The following is a 10,878-nucleotide window of genomic DNA, read 5'->3' on the forward strand; positions in this document are numbered from 1 at the left end:
ATAGGGCTCCCTGCATGGAGCCTGCTTCTCCCTCTGCCTGTGTCTCTGCCTCTCTCTGTGTGCCTCTCATGAGTAAATACATAAAACCTTTTTAAAAATAGATAAATTGACTCCATTAGAATTGAAAATTTCTATTAGAGGGCACAATCAGTGAAAATGGCTGCCTATGAAAGGGAGGGGATAGCTGCATATCACTGATAAGGTGTTAGTAACCAGGATGTATAAAGAAGTCTTATAACTCAAAACATAAATAACACAGTTCAAAAATGATCAAAAGACAGAAATAGGACTCCCTTTGAAAATGATACACAGGTCCTCTCGCCGCTGGTCCTCCGCGTCCGCGGCCACCGCCTCCGCCGATCGCCATGGAAGAGGAGATGCTGCGCTGGTCATCGACAATGGCTCCAGCATGTGCAAGGCGGGCTCGGCCGGGGATGACGCCCCCGAGCCGTGTTCCCGTCCATCGTCAGGCCACCCCGGCACCAGGGCGTGATGGTGGGCATGGGCCAGAAGGACTCCTACGTGGGCGACGAGGCCCAGGCAAGCGGGGCGTCCTGACCCTCAAGTACCCCATGGAGCGCGGCATCGTCACCAGCTGGGACGACGTGGAGAAGATCTGGCACCACACCTTCTACAACGAGCTGCACGTGGCCCCGAGGAGCACCCGTGCTGCTGACTGAGGCCCTAAGGCCAACCGTGAGAAGATGACTCGGATCATGTTGGAGACGTGCAACGCCCCAGCCATGTACGTGGCCATCCAGGCCGTGCTGTCCCTGTACGCCTCTGGCCGCACCACTGGTATTGTCGTGGACTCTGGGGACGGCGTCGCCCACTCTGTGCCCATCTCCGAGGGGTACGCCTTGCCCCACTCCATCCTGCATCTGGACCTGGCTGGCCGGGACCTGACGACTACCTCATGAAGATCCTCACGGAGCATGGCGACAGCTTCACCACCACTGCCGAGCGGGAGATCGTGCGTGACATCAAGGAGAAGCTCTGCTACGTCGCCCTGGACTTGGAGCAGGAGATGGCCACGGCCGCATCCTCGTCCTCCCTGGAGAAGAGCTGTGAGCTGCCCGCCGGCAGGGCAGGTGATCACCATCGGCAACGAGCGGTTCCGCTGCCCAGAGGCGCTCTTCCAGCCTCCCTTCCTGGGCAGGGAGTCCTGCGGCATCCCCGAGACCACCTTCAACTGCATCATGAAGTGTGACTTGGACATCTACGTGGACCTCTACGCCAACACTGTGCTGTCTGGCGGGACCACCAGGTACCCCGGCATCGCTGACAGGATGCAGAAGGAGGTCACAGCCCTGGCCCCCAGCACGATGAAGATCAAGATCATTGCTCCTCCCGAACGCAAGTAGTCCATGTGGATCGGAGGCTCCATCCTGGCCCCGCTGTCCACCTTCCAGCAGATGTGGATCAGCACGCAGGAGTCCGGCGAGTCGGGCCCCTCCATCGTCCACCGCAAATGCTTCTAAATGGACCGCGAGAAGATGCGTAGCATTTGCTGCATGAGTGAATTCCGAAGTATAAATTTGCCCTGGCAAATGTATACACCTCATGCTAGCCTCATGAAACTGGAATAAGCCTTCGAAAAGAAATTTGTCCTTGAAGCTTGTATCTGATATCAGCACAGGATTGTAGAACTTGTTGCTGATCTTGACCTTGTATCCAAGTTAACTGTTCCCTTGATATATGTTGAATACCCTGTGCATATCTTTGATTTAAACCCTTAGCACATGCAGCTTGGTCACTTCATGGCTGAGTTTGAGAACATGTTTATGGGAGAGAAATCCACTGATTTGTAGAATCCGCAAGACCATCGGGTTCTTGATCTGTGCAGGGTATTCACGCGTTAAGAACTGCCTATTCCAGGATTTCTCTAGAGGCTGGCAAGAGTCTGAACCAGTTGTCATTTCTGTCTTGCCAGTCTAACAGGGTTGAGAAGGTCCGAGCCTTAGGACCCACTTTCCTGTCTTACCTGATGTTTTCCTGCCAGAACACCGTGGGTGGTTAATTGCTTTGAGTTGGAAAACGGTTTGCATTTACAACTGTAAATTTATTCATCCTTTTAATTTATGTAAGGTTTTTTGTACACAATTCTCAATTCTTTAAGAGATGACAAATTTTGGTTTTCTACTGTCATGTGAGAACATTAGGCCCCAGCAACACGTCATTGTGTGAGGAAAATAAAGTGCTGCAGTAAAAAAAAAAAAAAAAAAAAAAAAAAAAAAAAAAAAGATATACAAATAGCCAATAAGTACAGGAAAAGATGCTCAACATTATTTTATTATTTTTTAAGTTATATGTTCTCAAAAAGACTTTGAGAGAGAGTGGGAGAGCCAAGCAGGGGGCCATGAGGGAAGATGAAGAAGCAGGCTTCTCACTGAGAATGGAGCATCATGCAGGGCTCAATCCCAGCACCCTGGGATCATGACCTCAGCTGAAGGCAGATGTTCAACCAACTGAGCCACCCAGGAGCCCTAAAGATGCTCAACATTATTAATCATTAGAGAAAGGCAAAGGGACTTTTGAAGATTCACACACAACACTGTGAAATTATTTAACAGTACTGAACTATACAGTTCAAAAAGATTAAGACGGTAAATTTTATGTTATGTGTATTTTAGCACAATTTTTAAAAAAAATTAAAGTGTCGGTACCACAAAAGACAACACAAAGGTAAAAGTCAAGACACAGACTTTAAGAAAAGAAATGTACAACTGATATGCAAATAAGCATACAGACTATATAAAGAATATTTCATTTTTTAAAGATTTTATTTCTTTATTCGAGAGAGAGAGAGAGAGAGAGAGAGATGTAGACATAAGTATAGGGAGAAGCAGGCAGCGAGGAGCCAGATGCCGGGCTCAATCCCAGATTCAGGGATCAGGACCTGAGCTGAAGGCAGACGCTCAACCAAAGAGCCATCCAGGGTCCAAAGAATATTTCTCTACAGAAAGTGGTGGGATGCCTGGGTGATTCAGTTTGTTAAACATCCTACTTTAGATTTTGGCTCAGGTCATGATCTCAGAGTCATGTGATTGAGCCCTGTGTTGAGCCCCACATTGGGCTCCATGCTCAGTGGGGGGTCTGCGTGGGATTCTCTCTCCCCTTCTCTCTCTGCCCTTCAACCCTTCTCTTAAATACATAAATACATAAATAGAAAATGGTAGAAGATAAGAAAGAGACAAAAGAATAAAACACAAATGGCTAATAAATCTCTGCAAATACATATATTCCCATTAATCATTTGGGAAAAAAGGAGTTAAAAATTATTTCTCAATCACCAACCTGAATAATTATGATTAATAATAGTCTCTGTAATTAAGGCTGTGGGTAAATAAGAACTCTCATATACTGATGGTGATAATATAAATCAGTGATTTCTATTTTGAAACATGATTCTTTCATTTTTACCAGAATATTAAATATCCATACTATTTCCCTAATATTCTATTTCTAGGACAAATCATTTATTTTCCAAAGCTTTGAAATCAGAGAAGATCAGTGTTTTACAGATAAGGAGGTTACTAGGAGAGACAGAGCTGAGAGAGACAAGCCTTCCAAATGGAAATCTCTGGAAACTGCAGCAAACAAGTGCATAGTAGGATAACCTTCATGGAGAAATCAGAGGGGATCAAAAAAGAATTTAGACCCAAGCTCTTTGTACACTGACTTGACTGCATTCCACCGGTTTTCTAAATTGTGCACTTGGAGGGGCAAGACGGCAGAAGAGTAGGGTCCCCAAATCACCTGTCCCCACCAAATTACCTAGATAACCTTCAAATCATCCTGAAAATCTACAAATTCGGCCTGAGATTTAAAGAGAGACCAGCTGAAATGCTACAGTGAGAAGAGTTCGCGCTTCTATCAAGGTAGGAAGACGGGGAAAAAGAAATAAAGAAACAAAAGGGGATCCCTGGGTGGCGCAGCGGTTTGGTGCCTGCCTTTGGCCCATGGCGCGATCCTGGAGACCCGGGATCGAATCCCACATCGGGCTCCCGGTGCATGGAGCCTGCTTCTCCCTCTGCCTGTGTCTCTGCCTCTCTCTCTCTCTCTCTGTATGTGACTATCATAAATAAATAAAATTTAAAAAAAAAAAAAGAAAAAGTCTTTAAAAAAAAAAAAAAAGAAACAAAAGGCCTCCAAGGGGGAGGGGCCCCGCGAGGAGCCGGGCTGAGGCCGGGGCCAGTGTCCCCAGGACAGGAGAGCCCCGTCCTGGAGAAGCAGGAGCTGCACCAACCTGCCCGGGCGGAAAGGGGCTCAAAGGGAGTTAGAGCAGGACCCAGGAGGGCGGGGATGCCCTCGGGCTCCCTGGGACACTAACAGGCACCTGCGCCCTGGGGAGATGCGCCGAGCTCCCTAAGGGCTGCAGCGCGCACAGCGGGGCCCGGAGCAGCTCGGAGGGGCTCGGGCGGCGGCTCCGCGGAGGGGGCTGCGGGGCGGGAGCGCGAATCCACCACTGCAGGCCCCGGGGCACAGGGCCCCGGGACACACCCAGGATCCGGCCTCCCCGGGGACAGGCAGAGACCCGGAGGGCCCAGGACAGCAAGGACGCTCCTGCCCCGAGCTGAGCAGATCAGCGGCCCCGCCCCGGAGCCCCCAGGCCCTGCAGACGGAGAGCCCCGGAGTTACTGCGGGGGCTGAATCCAGGGCTCCAGGGCTGGCCCCGCCACTGGGATTATTCCTCCTGGGGCCTCACCAGGCAGAGGCCAGAGCAGCTCCCCGAACTGCTAACACCTGAAAATCAGCACAACAGGCCCCTCCCCCAGAAGACCAGCTAGAAGGACAAGTTCCAGGGGAAGTCAAGGGACTTAAAATATACAGAATCAGAAGATACTCCCCCATGGTTTTTTGTTTTTTGCTTTTTTTTTTTTTTTGCTTTTTGATTTCTGTTTGCTTCCCCCACCCTTTTTTTCCTTTTTTCTTTTTCTTTCTCTTTTTCTTCTCTTTTTTTCTTCCTTTTTTCTTTTTTCTTTTTCTCTTTTCTTTCCTTCTTTCTCTCTCTTTTTCTTGTTTTCCCAATACAAGTTGTTTTTGGCTACTCTGCACTGAGCAAAATGACTAGAAGGAAAACCTCACCTCAAAAAAAGAATCAGAAACAGTCCTCCCTCCCACAGAGTTACAAAATCTGGATTACAATTCAATGTCAGAAAGCCAATTCAGAAGCACTATTATACAGCTACTGGTGGCTCTAGAAAAAAGCATAAAGGACTCAAGAGACTTCATGACTGCAGAATTTAGATCCAATCAGGCAGAAATTAAAAATCTATTGAATGAGATGCAATCCAAATTAAAAGTCCTAACAACGAGGGTTAATGAGGTGGAAGAACGAGTGAGTGACATAGAAGACAAGTTGATGGCAAAGAGGGAAACTGAGGAAAAAAGAGACAAACAAAAGACCATGAGGTTAGATTAAGGGAAATAAACGACAGCCTGAGGAAGAAAAACCTATGTTTAATTGGGGGTCCCGAGGGCGCCCAAAGGGCCAGAGGGCCAGAATATGTATTTGAACAAATCATAGCTGAAAACTTTCCTAATCTGGGAAGGGAAACAGGCATTCAGATCCAGGAAATAGAGAGATTCCCCCACCCAAAATCAATAAAAACCATTCAACACCTCGACATCTAATAATTAAGCTTGCAAATTCCAAAGATAAAGAGAAGATCCTTAAAGCAGCAAGAGACAAGAAATCCCTGACTTTTATGGGGAGGAGTATTATGGTAACAGAAAACCTCTCCACAGAGACCTGGCAGGCCAGAAAGGGCTGGCAGGATATATTCAGGGTCCTAAATGAGAAGAACATGCAGCCAAGACTACTTTATCCAGCAAGGCTCTCATTCAAAATGGAAGGAGAGATGAAGAGCTTCCAAGACAGGCAGGAACTGAAAGAATATGTGACCTACAAACCAGCTCTGCCAGAAATTTTAAGGGGGACTCTTAAAATTCCCCCTTAAGAAGAAGTTCAGCGGTACAATCCACAAAAACAGGGACTGAATAGATATCATGATGCCACTAAACTCATACCTTTCCATAGTAACTCTGAAGGTGAATGGGCTTAATGACCCCATCAAAAGGCACAGCATTTCAGACTGGATAAAAAAGCAGGACCCATCTATTTGCTGTCTACAAGAGACTCATTTTAGACCTCAGGACACCTACAGCCTTAAAATAAAAGGTTGGAGAACCATTTACCATTCAAATGGTCCTCAAAAGAAAGCAGGGGTAGCCATCCTCATATCAGATAAACTAAAATTTACCCTGAAGACTGCAGTGAGAGATGAAGAGGGACACAATAGCATACTTAAAGGATCTATCTAACAGGAGGACTTAACAATCCTCAATATATATGCCCCGAATGTGGGAGCTGCCAAGTATATCAATCAATTAATAATCAAAGTTAAGACATACTCAGATAATAATACACTTACACTTGGTGACTTCAATCTAGTGCTTTCTACACTCGATAGGTCTTCTAAACACAATATTTCCAAAGAAACGAGAGCTTTAAATGATACATTGCACCAGATGGATTTCACAGATATCTACAGAACTTTACATCCAAACTCAACTGAACACACATTCTTCTCAAGTGCACATGGAACTTTCTCCAGAACAGACCACATACTGGGTGGGTCACAAATCGGGTCTGATCTGATACCAAAAATTGGGATCGTCCCCTGCATATTCTCAGACCATAATCCCTTGAAATTAGAACTACATCAAAACAAGAAGTTTGGAAGGACTTCAAACACATGGAGGTTAAGGACCATCCTGCTAAAAGATGAAAGGGTCAACCAGGAAATTAAGGAAGAATTTAAAAGATTCATGGAAAATAATGAGAATGAAGATACAACCATTCAAAATCTTTAGGATGCAGCAAAAGCAGTCCTGAGGGGGAAATACATCGCAATACAAGCATCCATTCAAAAACTGCAAAGAACTCAAATACAAGAGCTAACCTTACACATAAAGGAGCTAGAGAAAAAACAGCAAATAGATCCTACACCCAGCAGAAGAAGAGAGTTAATAAAGATTCAAGCAGAACTCAATGAAATCGAGACCAGAATAACTGTGGAACAGATCAACACAACCAGGAGTTGGTTCTTTGAAAGAGTTAATAAGATAGATAAACCATTAGCCAGCCTTATTAAAATGAAGAGAGAGAAGACTCAAATTAATAAAATCATGAATGAGAAAGGAGATATCACTACCAACATCAAGGAAATACAAACGATTTTTAAAAACATATTATGAACAGCTATACACCAATAAATTAGGCAGTCTAGAAGAAATGGACACATTCCTGGAAAGCCACAAACTACCAAAACTGGAACAGGAAGAAAGAGAAAACCTGAACAGGCCAATAACCAGGGAGGAAATTGAAGCAGTCATCAAAAACCTCACAAGACACAAAAGCCCAGGGCCAGATGGCTTCCCAGGGGAATTCTAACAAACGTTTAAAGAAGAAATCATATCTATTCTACTAAAGCTGTTTGGAATGTTAGAAAGAGATGGAGTACTTCCAAATTCGTTCTATGAGGCCAGCATCACCTTAATTCCAAAACCAGACAAAGACCCCACCAAAAAGGAGAATTACAGACCAATATCCCTGATGAACATGGATGCAAAAATTCTCAACAAGATACTAGCCAATAGGATCCAACAGTACAGTAAGAAAATTATTCACCATCACCAAGTAGGATTTATCCCCAGGACACAAGGCTGGTTCAACACTCGTAAAACAATCAGTGTGATTCATCATATCAGCAAGAGAAAAACCAAGAACCATATGACCCTCTCATTAGATGCAGAGAAAGCATTTCACAAAATACAGCATCCATTCCTGATCAAAGCTCTTCAGAGTGTAGGGATAGAAGGAACATTCCTCAAAATCTTAAAAGCCTTCTACAAAAAGCCCACAGCAAATATCATTCTCAATGGGGAAGCACTGGGAGCCTTTCCCCTAAGATCAGGCACAAGACAGGGATGTCCACTCTCACCACTGCTATTCAACATAGTACTGGAAGTCCTAGTCTCAGCAATCAGACAACAAAAAGACATTAAAAGCATTCAAATTGGCAAAGAAGAAGTCAAACTCTCCCTCTTTGCCAATGACTAGATACTCAACATAGAAAACCCAAAAGCCTCCACCCCAAGATTGCTAGAACTCATACAGCAATTTGGTAGTGTGGCAGGATACAAAATCAATGCCCAGAAATCAATGGCATTTCTATACACTAACAATGAGACTGAAGAAAGAGAAATTAAGGAGTCAATCCCATTTACAATTGCACCCAAAAGCATAAGATACCTCGGAATAAACCTAACCAAAGAGGTAAAGGATATATACCCTAAAAACTATAGAAGACTTCTGAAAGAAATTGAGGAAGACACAAAGAGATGGAAAAATATTCCATGCTTATGGATTGGCAGAATTAATATTGTGAAAATGCCAGTGCTACCCAGGGCAATTTACACGTTTAATGAAATCCCTATCAAAATACCATGGACTTTCTTCAGAGAGTTAGAACAAATTATTTTAAGATTTGTGTGGAATCAGAAAAGACCCCGAATAGCCAGGGGGATTTTAAAAAAGAAAACCATAGCTTGGGGCATCACAATACCAAATTTCAGGTTGTACTACAAAGCTGTGGTCATCAAGACAGTGTGGTACTGGCACAAAAACAGACACATAGATCAACGGAACAGAATAGAGAACTCAGAAGTAGACCCTGAACTTTATGGTCAACTAATATTCGATAAAGGAGGAAAGACTATCTGCTGGAAGAAAGACAGTCTCTTCAATAAATGGTGCTGGGAAAATTGGACATCCACATGCAGAAGAATGAAACTAGACCACTCTCTTGCCCCATACACAAAGATAAACTCAAAATGGATGAAAGATCTAAATATGAGACAAGATTCCATCAAAATCCTAGAGGAGAACATAGGCAACACCCTTTTGAACTCAGCCACAGTAACTTCTTGCAAGATACATCCACGAAGGCAAAAGAAACAAAAGCAAAAATGAACTATTGGGACTTCATCAAGATAAGAAGCTTTTGCACAGCAAAGGATACAGTCAACAAAACTAAAAGACAACCTACAGAATGGGAGAAGATATTTGCAAATGACGTATCAGATAAAGGGCTAGTTTCCAAGATCTGTAAAGAACTTATTAAACTCAACACCAAAGAAACAAACAATCCAATCATGAAATGGGCAAAAGTCATGAAGAGAAATCTCACAGAGGAAGACATGGACATGGCCAACATGCACATGAGAAAATGCTCTGCATCTCTTGCCATGAGAGAAATACAAATCAAAACCACAATGAGATACCACCTCACACCAGTGAGAATGGGGAACATTAACAAGGCAGGAAACCACAAATGTTGGAGAGGATGTTGAGAAAAGGGAACCCTCTTACACTGTTAGTGGAAATGTGAACTGGTGCAGCCACTCTGGAAAACTGTGTGGAGGTTCCTCAAAGTGTTAAAAATAGACCTGCTCTACAACCCAGCAATTGCACTGTTGGGGATTTACCCCCAAAGATTCAGATGCAATGAAACGCCGGGTCACCTGCACCCCGATGTTTCTCGCAGCAATGTCCACAATAGCCAAACTGTGGAAGGAGCCTCGGTGTCCACTGAAAGATGAATGGATAAAGAAGATGTGGTTTATGTGTACAATGGAATATTACTCAGCCTTTAGAAATGACAAATACCCACCATTTGCTTCAACGTGGATGGAACTGTAGTGTATTATGCTGAGTGACATTAGTCAATCGGAGAAGGACAAACATTGTATATTCTCATTCATTTGGGGAATATAAATAATAGTGAAAGGGAATATATGGGAAGGGAGAAGAAATATGTGGGCAATATCAGAAAGGGAGACAGAACATAAAGACTCCTAACTCTGGGAAATGAACTAGGGGTGGTGGAAGGGAAGGAGCGCGGGGGTGGGGGTGAATGGGTGTCGGGCACTGAGCGGGGCACTTGACGGGATGAGCACTGGGTGTTATTCTGTATGTTGGTAAGTTGAACACCAATAAAAAATAAATTTATTATTAAAAAAATGAAGAAGTGGGTGGCGGATTTGCGGTGACTGGGTGATGGGCACTGATGGGGGCACTTGGCATGATGAGCACTGGGTGTTACGCTCTATGTTGCCTAATTGAACTCTAATAAAAAGTAAATAAATTTTAAAAATAAGTGAGAATAGAAAAAGAAGTTGCTCAGTCCCAAATTTATATAAACCAGCAATACTTGCAGAAATGCCCAACACTGACCACCAAAACATAAACAAGATAAGTGAACAGGGCAGAATGAGAATGAAGAGAGAACATAATCTCACAAAATGAACCAGCACGGTATATCACTTGGTTCTGGGTGCATGCTGGTCATGTTTTAGAAAGTATTAAATTCCACCATTTTATAACAAAATGAAGCAGAGAAAACAAAAATCACCCCCCCCCCCACACACAAAAACCAATCTTGTATATCTCCAAAAATTAAGTTGAGTATTTTGAAGGGAATCTAGAAGTGGATAAATATATCTAGGACATGTGATTGTAGAAATATGAGAGTCAATAAGAAAGAAACTTAAAAATGAAGAGGTGGTAAAATATTGTAGTTAAGGTGGGAAAAGAGAAAAAAGTTGGACATTTTTAGTCTGAGATAAAAATGAGTTGCAAGGCAAAAAGGGAAGAAAAATGGGGTACCCTCTAGTTCTATATACTGTGAATCCCTCGAGTTTCCCTGGAGCTTTCCAGCATTGCTTGGTCCAGAACTTGCTCTTCCACTGTCCTTCCAGCTGGTCTTCTGGAGGAGGGGCGGCTGTGCTGATTCGCAGATATGTGTACAC

The 10,878-nt window shown here is 43.8% G+C and overlaps 1 pseudogene; it reads left to right on the plus strand.

The window, feature by feature from the left end:
* The first annotated feature begins 385 nt into the window (after window positions 1-385).
* On the plus strand, window positions 386-1,719 carry LOC112914836 (actin, cytoplasmic 2-like; annotated as a pseudogene).
* Window positions 1,720-10,878: the final 9,159 nt, after the last annotated feature.

The sequence above is a fragment of the Vulpes vulpes genome, chromosome 10, assembly GCF_048418805.1.
Source record: "Vulpes vulpes isolate BD-2025 chromosome 10, VulVul3, whole genome shotgun sequence".
NCBI classification, from domain to species: domain Eukaryota; kingdom Metazoa; phylum Chordata; class Mammalia; order Carnivora; family Canidae; genus Vulpes; species Vulpes vulpes.